A 14,890-nucleotide genomic window follows, 5' to 3' on the forward strand; every position below is an offset into this window, starting at 1 on the left:
GAATTCTGCTCTGATTTCGAGCAAGGCAGCAACGACTGTATTTTAAGATCTCGAGTCATTTGAGCGCAATTTCCTAGGTTGCGGATGTCTCTAATTTCAGGGTGTACACAGCTAAGGAATCCAGAATTAACCCCCCTGGTTGTCCGTCCACTTTTGGAGTGACTGAGAAAATTGTGCGGGTACTTGATAGAGGCCTTTTTCACAAAGGCCACCATTTATATGTGGATAACTTATACACTGGCATGTGGTTGTTCAGGGAATTGGCCAAAGTAGACACTGTTAGTTGTGGCACAATCCTCTCTAACCGTAAAGGTTTCCCAAAAGAACTTTTTTGTCAAAAGCTTGTGCGGAGATAGTGTAGTGCATTGCGAGGAGCCTCTAGCTGTGAAGTTTTCAGACAGGAGAGATGTCTACATGCTTACTACCATACATGATGAAAGCACTTCACCTGTGACTGTTTGGGGTCAGGTTGTTGAAGTGCACAAACCTGTGTGCATTTTAGACTATAATAGGTACATGGGTGGAGTTGACAGAGTAGATAAGAGGTTGGAACCTTGCGCTGCTCTTTGTAAGGCTTACATTTGGTATGTTATGTTATGTTAATAAATATTTGTTTAGCGCATGTACACCCATGGGTTTCATGGTGCTGAGAGAAGAAAGCTGTTATGACGGGAACGCTTAGCCAGCCGCTTGCACGAATAGCCATGTTTTCAAAGATTTTCTGAAGCTGATAAGGTCTTTGCAGCTTCGGAGTGCCAGAGGCAGAGAGTTCCAAAGTTTTGGGGCAAGATGGGAAAAGCTTCAGCCACCCAACCGTTTACGTCTAGAAGACAAGGTGGTGAGCAGAAGGTGGTGGGCTGAGCGGAGGCAGCGCCTCGGGATGTATATGGTGAGCCGGCTGCTGATAAAATGGGACATTTGCCGTGCACATCTGTAAAGGCCAAACAGCCAGTCTTAAAGGACACTCTGTGGGTCAAAGGGAGCCAATGGAGTTGAGCAAGGCAGGGGCTGGCCGAAGACCACTTAGGAAGTTAGAATATCAGTCTAGCTGCTTGATTTTGGACGATTTGGAGCCTTTTTACCAGACCAGAAGGAAGGCCGAGGTAGATGGAGTTGGAAAAGTCGAGCCGTGAGAGTATTATTGCTTTTACCACCTGAATCTGGGCGGAGTGAGTAAGCAGGTGAGCAATCTTCCTTATTTTCCGTAGCTGATAGACACTGAAAGAGATCACAGCGCCCACCTGCCCGCAAAGCAAGAGGTCGGCCTCAGTGTGGATCCCCAAGCTTTTCATGGAGGAAGAGGGGACCGGGGGAGCCCAAATTCGGGTGGCCAGAATTACGGGCCCCAGCTGGACTTACTATTTCCAGGCAGGACCAGCTCGGTCTTGCCTGGGTTAAGCTTCAAATGATTAATATCCATCCAGCGCTGAATATGGAGTAAGGTGGCCTGGAACTCGCTTACAGCGTTAGGGGAGCTAAGGGGAAAAATGATCTGGAGATCCTCGGCATAATTGAATAATGTAATGTTTCTGGTTTTAAGAGAGTGAATGAGAGGTCTGAGGTAGATAATAAAAAGCTGGACTGGTGCTTGGCTGGCGGTGTGTGAGTAGTGACTAGCTGCTGGTCACTACACACACTGCTAGCCAAACGCCACTCCACACAATCCGTGAGCTGGTGTGGTTGCTGTGTCATGAATGTGGGCATGTGAAAGTGAAGGACCCTTGAATGGCGATGGTGTGAGTGTTGTAATGTTCTGGGCCTGCGGCTGGCAGGGTGAATGGTTTTGGATGTGCCACACATATGAAAGGTGTATGAATGGCCTGTAAAGAGGTTGGTGCCTTGTCGTGGCTTTACAGCTCACGAGGTGTGAATCAATGGTTCATTTCTCATCCTTTCAAATATTAACAGTGCATTTCATTTTTGTGAAATCTCTGGTTAATACAACTGTATATACTGAACCATCACTCACCCTCGTGCCAAATCCAACCAGTATGTATGTGTATTTGAGAAATAGGAGGTTGTACAGAAAAATTTGTCTTTTCTGTTTTTGTCAAGCAGGGTATACCTTGTCCCTTTTTGTGAATGTTGTAATGTGTTGGTTTTGTGCCTGGTGGTGTGAATGGTCTTGTATGTATCATGTAAGAAAGGTGTGTGAATGACCTGTAAAGCGGTTGGTGCCTTCACGTGGCTTTACAGCTCACTAGCTGCCAGTCACTGTTTCAGTTTTTTGTCCTTCCAATTATTGACAGTGCATTTATGTTTATGAAATCTCTTGTTAATAAAATGTCATATACTGAACCATCACTCGCTCCGTGCCAAATCCAACCAGTATGTGTGTGTGCTTGAGGAATAGATGGCTGGGCAGTATTCTTTATCTTTTTTGTCTCTCTCCCAAGGTGTACATTTCATCTAAGAATAACCTACCAACTGTAGATTTTGTTGTAAACTAAACACCCATAGGAGACCATGGTGATGTCTCTCTTGTGGAACCCAACAAGTTATCTTACCCACAATGTCCTGCAAACCTCAAAATATCTGTCACATTTTCCTTCCAATATTGTACCAAAATGTTCATGCTGCAGAAAGAAACAACAAATTTTCTACCACTTCGCCTTTCTACAAGTATCCCAATTGAAATGTTCCCTGTTGGACCGGGCCCTTTTTGGTAGGTTCACCTCAAAACTTTTTGCTTTTGCCTAGCCTGTTTCTGTAACCTGGTGTTAGTTATTTTAGGTCTCTGCGCACTTTTTTACTGTGGCCCAGTGTAAAGTGCGTGTGCTCTCTGTGTGTGTGGTGAGAGTGACCTGCCCTCCCATAGGAATGCATGGGGAATATGTGTGAACATGGTAGTTCCTGATGTGTGGGGAGTGCAGGGCCGAGTTTGGTATGTGCGAACTCGTGAGATTGAATGCTGCGCAATGATGTATGCGGCATGATTGTGTCTAGTGTGGAAGTGCCACTTCTAGAAGTTGGCATGTTAGTGTAATTTGTGTCTGGCGTGTGATTGGCTGGAGCTGGCTGGTGAGCCTGGCTCTAGAAGTCAGGATGGGTCTACCCCAGTGGTGAGTGTTGATATTAACATGCTGATGTGAGGGAGGGGCTGCACCTGGGACCTGAATAGGGCTGGGCTTTCCCCACACAATGCTGGCTCCACCCCCTGTGGTGCGTCTGATATCCCACCGCTGCCACCAACCAGCGTTCCCCAGGGACTCCCGATAAAAATGGTGCATCAGTCATGTGGGAGGCCCAAGTACCTGCGACAGCCAGGGGCCCGAAACGTATTGAGGTGACATCAAAATTGCCTATCACCAAACAACCTGGTTTTACAAGGGGGTCACCTGAGTTTTTGGCCCCATGCTCGGCAGCCATCTAGGGACACCTACCAAACCCACAAATTTCTGACAACTAGACACCACGGGGATCCCAGGGAGGTATGGCTTGTGTGGTTCCCACAATGTTTCCTTACCCAGGATCCCCTGCAAACCTCAATTTTAGCTGAACAAATCGCCTTTTTCACAAATTTTTGTGTGGGAAAGTTGTGGCATCACCAGGCTGACACAAATTTCTTACCAGCCAGCGTTCCCCCAGGTCTCCCGATAAAAATGGTGCCTCACACCCGTGGGAGGCCCAAGTACCCACGACAGGCAATGATTCAAAACGTATTGAGGTGACATCAAAATTGCCTATCTCAAAATGACCTGGTTTTGCAAGCAGGGTCACCTGGGTTTTTGGCTCCCTGCTCAGCGCCCTTCTAGGGAAACTTACCAAACCCACACATTTCTGAAAACTAGACAGACGGAGAATTCCAGGGCGGTATGGCTTGCGTAGATTCCCCAAAGTTTTGTTTCCCAGAATCCCCTGCAAACCTCAATTTTAAAAATCACTTCTTTCACACATTTGTGGGTGGGAAAATCGTGGCATCAATGGGCTGACACAAATTGTGTTGTGTCAACGTTGCCTTTTGTGCCATTTCCTGTCAAGGGCACTAGGCCTACCCACACAAGTGAGGTACCATTTTTCTCTGAAGACGTTGGGGAACGCGGGTGGGTGGAAATTTGTGGATCCATGCAGATTCCAGTACTTTCCACCATAAAAATGTGAGGGAAATGTGGTTTTTTTTTACAATTTATTAAGTTTGCAAGGGATTCTGGGTAATCGAACCTGGTTGCAGGAAGTAAAGTCACCCCATCCTGGATTTGCCTGGGTGTTGAGTTTTCAAAAGTGTATAGGTTTGCTAGGTTTCCCTAGGTGCCTGCAGAGCTAGTTTTCAAAAACTACAGCTAGGCACTTTACCAAAAAAAATCCTTTTTCACTGTGAAATTGTGGTGTGTTCGCGTTGTGTTTTGCACTGTTTCCTGTCACGGACACTAGGCCTACCCCCACAAATGAGGTATCATTTTTTTTGGAAGACTTTGGGGAAAGTGGGGTTGGTGAAAATGTGTGAATCCATGCAGATTCCAGAACTTTCCACCACAGAAATGTTAGGAAAATGTGTTTTTTTTTTACAATTATTTTTGTTTGCAAGGGATTCTGGCTAACAGAACCTGGTGAGAGGCAGTCAAGTCAACCTATTCTGGATTTCCCTGGGTGTCTAGTTTTCAAAAATGTATAGGTTTGCTAGGTTTCCATAACTGCTGGCAGAGCTAGGGTTCCAAAACTACAGCTAGGCACTTTGCCAAAAAAGGGTCATTTTTCACAATAAAATTGTGGTGTGTTCAAGTTGCATTTTGCACCGTTTCCTGTCGCAGGCACTAGGCCTTCCCACACAAGTGAGGTACCATTTTTTTTGGAAGACTTTGGGGAACATGGGGTGCATGGAAATTTGTGGATTCACGCAGATTCCAGAACTTTCCACCACAGAAATGTGAGAAAAATGTGAGTTTTTGTTTTACAATTCTTTAGGTTTGCAAGGGATTCTGGGTAACAGAATCTAGTGGGAGCCAGTCAAGTCACCCTATTATGTATAGGTTTGCTAGGTTTACCTAAGTGCTGGCAGAGCTAGGGTTAAAAAACTACAGCTAAGCACTTTGCCAAAAAAGGGTCATTTTTCACTTTGACATTGTGGTGTGTCTACGTTGCATTTTGAGCCATTTCATATCACGGGCAGTACCCATGCAAGTCAGGTACCATTTTTATCGGAAGACTTCATGGAACTCCATGCAGATTCTAGCACTTTCCATCACAGAAATATAAGGAAATTTCTTTTTTTTTACATTTACAAAATGTATAAGTTTGATAGGTTTCCCTAGGTGCTGGCACAGCTAGGGTTCAAAAACTACAGCTAGGTACTTTGTAAAAAAAAGGGTAATTTTTCATTGTGAAATTGTGTGTTCACGTTGCGTTTTGAGACTTTTCCTGTTATGGGCACTATGCCTACTCACACAAGTGAGGTACCATTTTTATTGGGAGACTTATGGTAATTTGATGTGTAAAGCAACTTTTATTACCTATTGACCTTTAATGCATTTCTTCCTTCCAAATGAAAGACAATGTGTAAAAAAAGAAAATCCCTTTGAAAAATGACTGATAATTCACATGCTAGTATGAGTATTCCCAATTTTGGAAATGTGCAAATATCTACTGTTTCTAAACTCTATATTTTTTTCCCATTTCAGAAATACATAGGTGTCTTTGAAACCAATTTTTCCATGTATACATTTTCCCAGAATAATTTCTATATACCCCGTACATAATAAAAAACCATTGCAAGTCGCTGCTCAGTTTTTGGCTCTGGGTTTGTCGGGTTCTTGGTGAACCTACAAGTCCTACAACCCCACAACCAGCAAGTTCCTGTGAATAACGGTATATTGATTTCAAAGAGCTGTCATAATTAGAAGAAATTACATGTGAAAACGTTGACAAAATGGAGGCTGTTTTTTCCAACTAATTTTCAATGTTTCCTATATTTAACTGTTAGTTTCTATAAAGAAACCTTGAAGAATCTACACAAATGACCCCTTGCTCAATTCAGAATTCTGTATACTTTAGTAAAATGTATATCTTTCCAGGATCCATTTTTGCTTTTGTACCCATTTCTACCATTAACTGGAAGGAGGTTGAAAGCACAAAAAATAGCAAAAATAGGTCCCAGAAATAATGCCAAAACTGTGTGAAAAATGTTGGTTTTCTGATAAAAGTCTGTCATTCCCTAAAAGCTGGGGATATGGTGATTTCAGTCCCATAAACCCTTTTTTGATACCATTTGCAGGGAAAAAGGCTTTCATTTTCAGGATTTTCTTTTCCATTTTTCCCAAAAAACCCCAAACTTAGCTGTATTTTGGCCAATTTCTGGGTCCCCTCCAGGGAAACCCACAAACCCTGGGTACCCTCAGAATTCCCAGGATATTGAAAGAAAAGGAATCAAATTTGGCATGGATACCTTAAGCGGTCAACAAGTTAAAGGAGCCTAAGCGCGAACTACCCCAAATAGCCTTAAAAGGCTTAGAACAGGGGGGAAAAGGCTTAACACCGAAGGGGTTAAAAGTAATATGTTTATTTACTATTTCAAGTATATTTTTTAAATTATAGGAATAAATACAGAGAGGAGGTGGCCCCTCTTCAGTTATAGTTAGGGTTATCAAAGAAGTCCTTGAATTTTTCATGAATGAGAACTTTATTGCCGTTTAACCAATCTCCACAAAACTTTGTATACCTATTCCTCTTCCTACATTGCTGGAGTTTGCAAAGGTCTGTGGAGATTTGTCAAGGGATACAAAAGGGAAGAAAAAAGGGGACCCCAAATCATGTTTGCGGTACAAAAGGGGTTTGTGATGGACGGAGCCTCTGAATCAATCAGACACTCACACCCTGTCAAGAGATCTGGGTTTAATCCATCACCGTTCTTTAGCCCACTCTGCCACCCCAGTTCAGACATGGCTATATGCTAATCAGTCTGACCCTGTGCCTCATGGGAACAGTGCAGCCCGAACTGCCAAGCCATGTCTTCCCTGGACCGGAAACAAGCTTCCGAGGACCGGTTTCTGGCATTCCAGCCTTCTTCAGCCCGGCTTGCTTGAATCCAGTGGCAAAATGAGCAAGGGACTCACGTCTGAGTATACACTCCCACACTTATGGCGGCCAAAAGCGGTACAAAAGGGGTTGGTGATGGACGGAGCCTCTGAATCAATCAGACACTCACACCCAGTCAAAAGATCTGGGTTTAATCCATCACCGTTCTTTAGCCCACTCTGCCACCCCAGTTCAGACATGGCTATATGCAAATCAGTCTGACCCTGTGCCTCATGGGAACAGTGCAGCCCGAACTGCCAAGCCATGTCTTCCCTGGACCCGAAACAAGCTTCCGAGGACCGGTTTCTGGCATTCCAGCCTTCTTCAGCCCGGCTTGCTTGAATCCAGTGGCAAAGTGAGCAAGGGACTCACGTCTGAGTATACCCTGCCACACTTATGGCGGCCAAAAGCGGTACAAAAGGGGTTGGTGATGGACGGAGCCTCTGAATCAATCAGATGCTCACACCCAGTCAAGAGATCTGGGTTTAATCCATCACCGTTCTTTAGCCCACTCTGCCACCCCAGTTCAGACATGGCTAAATGCAAATCAGTCTGACCCTGTGCCTCATGGGAACAGTGCAGTCCGAACTGCCAAGCCATGTCTTCCATGGCCCGGAAATAAGCTTCCGAGGACCGGTTTCTGGCATTCCAGCCTTCTTCAGTCCGGCTTGCTTGAATCCAGTGGCAAAGTGAGCAAGGGACTCACGTCTGAGTGTACCCTGCCACACTTATGGCGGACAAAAGCGGTACAAAAGGGGTTGGTGATGGACGGAGCCTCTGAATCAATCAGACACTCACACCCAGTCAAGAGATCTGGGTTTAATCCATCACCGTTCTTTAGCCCACTCTGCCACCCCAGTTCAGACATGGCTATATGCAAATCAGTCTGACCCTGTGCCTCATGGGAACAGTGCAGCCCGAACTGCCAAGCCTTGTCTTCCCTGGACCGAAAACAAGCTTCCAAGGACCGGTTTCTGGCATTCCAGCCTTCTTCAGCCCGGCTTGCTTTAATCATGTTTGAGCATCAATACATTTCTCTAAGACTTTGAATGAAATGTATGGTGTACAGGTGTTCTGATATGAGTAGTTGTGTTTTTTTCCCAAAGTTTTGCTGTACTTTGCAGGAGTGCCACGATGCATGGAGATGACATGTCATTATGTAATTGGCTAATGGTTGTGTTCCTACCTTTTATCATTTGGTAATGGGGATCTATGTTTTTTTTAAATGTACAGAGTACTGCTGCACTGACTTGGGAGTACCTTGTCTAAAAATAGATTTAAAAAATGCAATATGTTAAAAAAATACACTGAAGTACTCTACAGTGTATTTTCTATTTATAGTATATATAAAAAGTATACTCTGTACTGTGGTAATACTGCAAATTATCTTGCTCCGACCCCAGATATGTATACTCAGGCATCTTGTCACCCTGTGCCCCCTGAATGTTGTCTCACACCTTCAGATGAGTGAGGGCTCCAGCTGAGGCATGAAACTGGCCTCTGAAAAAGTTTAGGGGTGCCGGATGCTGGAAGTGTGAGCCCTATCAGAGGGCGCACTATGTAGGCCGCAGTAGCCATTGTGTTGATAAGAGAGCCTCACTGGTGGGTGATCAGTGCCCAGATGAAAAGCAGAGGTGCTGTGATGACTGGGGTAGAGGTTGTGGTGCCACCCGCTCCATTGGGAAGCATCTGAAAGGGTTTGGCCTGTGCTCATCACAGATGTGGACCCGGCATTGGCCTGCAGAGGGAATGGCCTGTGGCCAAGATCCAGCCATCAGTGGTTACTGTGCATAGCTGTGGGCCATTGGGGTCTGCAGATCGAAGAGTGGCTGACGGCTGTGGGCGCTTCAGCCGAGGAGGCGGTCTGCACTAGGGGGGAGATCGGAACTCTAAGCACAGGGGGCGAGGTGCATCTATGCATGAGGCTCCCACGTGAGCAATTGATGCAGTTAAAGTGGGGCTGCATCCCCCTGCAAGCAGACCAGTGAAGAGCTTGTAACATACCTCACATGGACTGCATAATCAAGTCACGACAGCAAGGAGGTGATACTCTTTCATGTACAGTGGAGCTGAGGTGATGGTACCCAGAGCAGGCATTGGATAGACCTTGGAACACACCAGTTGATTGAAGCTCTTTGCCTCTGCATGGGGATGTTATCTGATTCGAGGTGACACTTACGCCCTGGAGGTGCCTCATTGAGGTTCAGTGTTCTTCCGTCCCACTAAATATTGCGGCTGTCCCAGTCAGGACTGACATCCACACCAGCACCTGCGACCTGGGGATGTGACATGGATTGTTTGTCTGTTAACTGTATTGGTACAGCTGGTGCTTTTGTGGAGACAGTGTCACAGCATTCAAGGTGCGGTGGGGTTGTGGCATGGGTTCATTCGGCGCAACTGGAGTGACTGGAACAACGGGGACCTCTCTAGTGCAGCTCTATTTAGTAGATTCTGGGAGCCAGACTGTGACGATGCCTGATACTTGGATCCTTGGCATTGGCAAGAAAGGTCTGAGGCACTTTTTTGATGTCTAGAGAAATAGACAAGTGAGTCTGTCATATTGCATCATGGGCAAGGAGAAGACAACGCATCCTACGCAGTAGACAAAAAAGGATGAATACATGGACCCACATGCAAGTAGTGGTCATCTGTCTACAGAGGGGGCCCATCCCCCAAATGTGCCGGAACCAATGGGGTCTCAGATACTGGTTAGCATTGAGGCATCTGGCCTGGCAGTGAAGGCTAAGGTGGAGGCCATAGCAATAGATGTGAACGTTTTGAGGCCGGACTTACTTAAGGAGTTAGCATGCTCAAACAAGACGAAGAGTCAGGTTTCCAAACTTAAGGAAGAGGTCTCTCAGCTGAAGAAAATGGTGAGCAGACTTGAGGCCCTCTTGAACAAAATGGAGGCTAGGGTGGAGAATGCAGAGAAGAGATTGCGCAAGTGTAACCTCCAATTCGTAGGCTTCCCAGAGGAGACTGTGAGGGGATGTCCCAAAATCTTCTTGGAAGAATGGATAAAATCAATGCTCTTCAATGCCAAGCTCTCCAGCTTCTTTGCCATGGAAAGGGCCCATTGTTCACTGGCCCCCCCAGGCTGGAGCCACCCACGAAGGATTCATGTTGAATTCAAGAAATTTTGAAGACAGACCAGAAGTAGGGAGATCCGAAGTTCGGCAATGAAATCATTCATATCTTTCAGGATTACACTAGAGCAGTATAATTGCAGAGACAATCATTCCGTGCTGTCAAGGAAAAAATGTTGGCCATGGGACTGCACTACCTACTGTTATACCCGCTCAAGTTGAAGGTGTTTCACTGTAGAACCGTGTTTTAGAACCCAGCGGCACCAGGGGCACGCCCAATGTCTTCGGGTTTACCTGTCTTATAATACAGAGACACGGGATACTTCTCGATGACGTCAAAGATCAAATTTATTGGCTGCAACCAGGAACAAAAATCTACAAAGCACGACACGGGTGGTTCGCCAGAGACTGCTCAATTTTCGTATTGCGAGACATCGTCTTTTATGCCAAAAATCACATTCCTGACAAACAACAATTATTTACAAACTATCCAATCACAAGTGACATTGCAAAAGGTATCGCATAATGACAAGCCCACTTTTCAGTTATCCAGCCCACCATCAATTACACGGGAAAACCCAACATTCTTGCTCGGACAGGCCGGACGAACCCATAATAAAAGACCACAAACCCAAACCATAAATAGGCCATAAAAGAAGGAACAGAAACAGATGAGAAGCAAGATGGAAGGGTGTGTGCGTGTACCATAAACTCAGCAATGTCCTGCTCTTTGATCTCTATCTTGACCAGCTGCCGAACAAGGAACTGGCTCAACAAGGTTAGCTTTGGGCAATGGAGTCAGTTCACTCAGGTCATCTAAAAGTCAACTAAAGGTGTACGTTTCCCAGAAACTCGCTCGGCCGTAGTCATCGGCCTATGTGAGGGCAACCACAAAATGGCTGCCGTACACAAAATGGAACCCGTAGGTTCAGAACGAAATCTATGAATACACAGTGAATCCATCAATCGAACATGACGAAAACACTCGTACTTGCCGCACTCGTCATTTGCGGTTCGCTGTTACCAAAATCGTCACGATACAATGACCTTTATGAAACGGGTTCAGAATCACGGAACCTCAGACTCTCCTTTTGCCCTGACATAGGCAATAAACCCAAACTCACGTCAGTCTGAATCCAGGTCTATATTCATCAGATCATCAAGATGTTGCTGTAGCATCATCCTAGTGCTTAGTAGCTCTCTCTGGACAGGTCTTTTCGCACACGAAGTAGCACAAAGGCCACATATAGCAGGAGCACACTGTACGCAAAGACAGAACCGGAAAAGGATAGCTAAAACCATCCCAATGATCATCAGAATCTTCCATCCCCAAGTGGATAACAATCCCCAAAACCATCCCATTAACGACCAATCTTCTTCGTCCACATGTACTGACTCGGAGATCTTATGTAGCTTGGAGATGGCTTGGTACACTGTCGGAGCATTGTCTCGAATGAAAACGCAGCAGCTCGATTGAATCAATTTACATGCCCCTCCTTTATCTGCAAGTATGACATCTAACACAACTCTGTTCTGAAGAGTCATAAGGCGATCCGACTGGAGTTCAGCAGTCAAGTTACTAAGGGCACCGGCAGTTTCAACGATGGTGGACTCAACCACTATCGTCAATTGCTGTATGTTCCTGCTGTTAACCATAGGTCCCCAAAACGGCAGAAAACTCTTCAAGAAATCTCCTAATTCTTGTCCTGCAGTATCTTCCTTACTGAAGACACCTCTAACAACTCTCGTCTTGTGGTAATCTGCCGCAGCTGTATATGTAGGAGGCAACAGGAACAAAACAAAACATGTGCCCTAGAAGTCAGGGGGCAACCATGTGTATGCTCTATCGTAACAGACAAAATAGGTACCCTTAGCTGCTAAAAACGATGGGGAAGTCTGGGACGCAAAAACATACGTCTCAGTACAAACACTCTTCCCTAACTGAGCTCTTGGATTCTTGCCATTACCTTGCAGACAAAAATGACCACGATGGTTTTATAGGGACTAAGTCCCACTCGAGAATGTACAGTCATCCTAGTCGACAGAAGTGCTAATAGCAAAGCTTCGGGCCATTGGAGACCAGAGCTCGCCTGAATCTTGGCCAATTTCAGTTGTAGGGTGCCATTATAGCATTCTACCAGACCTGCAGATTGGGGGTGATTTGCAGCGTGAAACTTTTGTCTGATGCTTAAACCTTCACACACTATATTCATCACTTGGCCCACAAATTCACTCCCATTGTCACTCCAGACCATTCTCAGCAAACCATACCTAGGGAAAAATTCCTTAACAAGGGCTTTAGCTCTGGACAAGGCAGTATTATCTTTCAGGGGATATGCTTCTACCCATCTCGAAAAGGCACAAACAACCACAAGGACATACTTCAGGTTGTTGCACCTCTCCATGTGGATGAAATCTAATTGCAAAACCTCAAACGGACACATCGGAGGCGCAAAATGACCAGCTGGAGTTGGAGTTCCCTTACCAGGATTGTACATCAGACAAACCATACAATTCTTGAACAGATTCTCCGCACACTTAGGAATTCCAGCATTTTGCCATATTGGAGCCAACGACTTACAAATCCCTTTCGCACTAATATGAGCCATTCCATGCGCCATCGTAACCACTGCAAGCACGTACGCATCAGGTAACAACCATCGCTGATGCTCTGACAACTCAATCCAACAGCCATTTGAATCCAATTTACGCATACTCTCTCTCCATACGCTCAATTCTTTCTCTGTAGCTTCAGCCTGAATTGACTTCACGCTCTCTATCGTATCTTCTCACATACTTCTATCTGGAACCCATCTCGCCGGACCCGCAACATACATTCGACTACGTTTGTCCCTCTCAGACAGCTGCTGCTGTAGCTCTCAGACAACTCGGCAACGCTCTAGCTACAGGATCCAAAGTCGACGAGAAATACGCACATGGACGTTGCTTAACGCCGAACTGCTGTGTCAAAATTGACAATGCACATCCCTCTCTCTCGTGGACATAGAGTGTAAAAGGCTTACTGTAGTCGGTAGTACCCAACGCAGGAGCCGATGTCATGAAGCGAACTAGCAACACACCCTTGCCTTGTGTACTTATTTAAGGTTTCAGAGAGACTCCTTATATGTGGAGTGTCTCAAGACTTTCTTTGTCCAGAAAAAACCCACCCCTGTCCCGTGCAACCAGCACTCCAGTTAGGCATGTAATGATGTGGGTTATGTTTAGACTTATGCTTATACTTGTAAATTTGCTCCACTTGCTGTGAACCACATATAACATGTGTTTCACGTTGCAGAATTAGTGATGTTGGTCAAAAGGAACGACCTTTGGTCAATTTGAGCATTGCAGGACAAAAGCGGCAAAATCGGAACACAGACAAAAAGTGACACGTTTAAAATTGCATGCGCGTCTATCAGGGAACGCCCTCAAGCTGTGTGAACTCAACACAACGTAAGGGGCAACGGTGACGCATACGTCTTCTGGAAACATCCTGGGGTGTGGCAGGGCTATAAAAGCCACACCCAGGAATCCAGAAGGTGCTTAGTCTTCAGCATCCAGCCTCAGGAGAGCATCGCGTCTGAAGTCTTCCGCTCGAGCAAGATTCCAGGGCTGCATCTCCGGTCTTCGGTGACTCATCTGAAAACCTGCCCAGCTTGTCTACAAAAAGCTAAGTACTACTTAATGATTTTCAAGGAAAAGACAGGCGCCCAACGCTAGCGAAGATTACTTCTTGGATTTATAATTCCAGAAAGAAAAATCGAACTTGGATAATTTTGGGACTTGTTTCTTTAGGCAAAAAGCGGACATTGCTTAAGTGCTAAAAGAAAGGTCATGATGTTTTAATATGTTTTCGTGAGGAAATTCTTAGACATGTTGTTTTAGGATTTGTATTTAAGAAATCTTTGAAAGAGAGAAGTCGAGTGAAACAACTACAGGGGAATTTGATGTGAGTATATTTTAGGTGAGAGTTTATTTCTGTGTGAAACCATACATAAGGAAAGTGCAAATTATTTCTCCTGTTGATTGCAGACCTACTTACAAGCAAGGTATAAGTTCAAGGGCGGACAGTTCAACTACCTTTGGACATCTCTACAAAAGACATCACCCCAAGACGACTTCCAGAACGCGAAGCCAAGTTTAGTAGTTCGCAGGTAGGAGTTTATAATTTGATGCCAAAAACTAACTAAAAGAAAAGGTTAAGAAAGGTTAAAAAGGGATAAGGTCTAAGGATTTTCTTGTTGCTTCGGAGGTCGACTACAAGAACCAAATAGCGTCAGATTCCGGCCTCTCTCCCTAATTTCTACCCATCACCCTAGTGTACAGAAAGAGACCCCAGTTTGTAAGGTAGGGTTCTGGGAGTTTGGTCCATAGCGTCTCTGCAAAATCTATCAAAGCACCTTACAGGTAAGAGATCAAGAGGTCACAGGTAAGAGTGCTTTGATCAATCTGACAGAAGACCAAGCCCACGGAAAATGTTTTGCCTAGACGCCATGGACGAAACTTCGCAAGTGACTCTGCAGGAGATAGCTGCAGTGTTGTTGGAAATTAGATCAGAAAATGCAGATTTAAGAAGAGATGTAACAGCAATTCAGGGTAGATTACAATCTCCTAGCCCCTCAACTTGGACTTTCTCTTCAGACAAAAAATCCTATTTAACCCCCAGTTTTTCAACCTACCATGCATACCTTGTATGGAGGGAACACTACGTCAGACCCATCCTCTAGCACTCAGATTCAATTAGTAACACCAATCTCGGTACCTTTAGCACCTCCAGAGAGATTCTATGGAGATTGTAA

Source organism: Lissotriton vulgaris, chromosome 3_1 (assembly GCF_964263255.1).
Source record: "Lissotriton vulgaris chromosome 3_1, aLisVul1.2, whole genome shotgun sequence".
NCBI lineage: Eukaryota > Metazoa > Chordata > Amphibia > Caudata > Salamandridae > Lissotriton > Lissotriton vulgaris.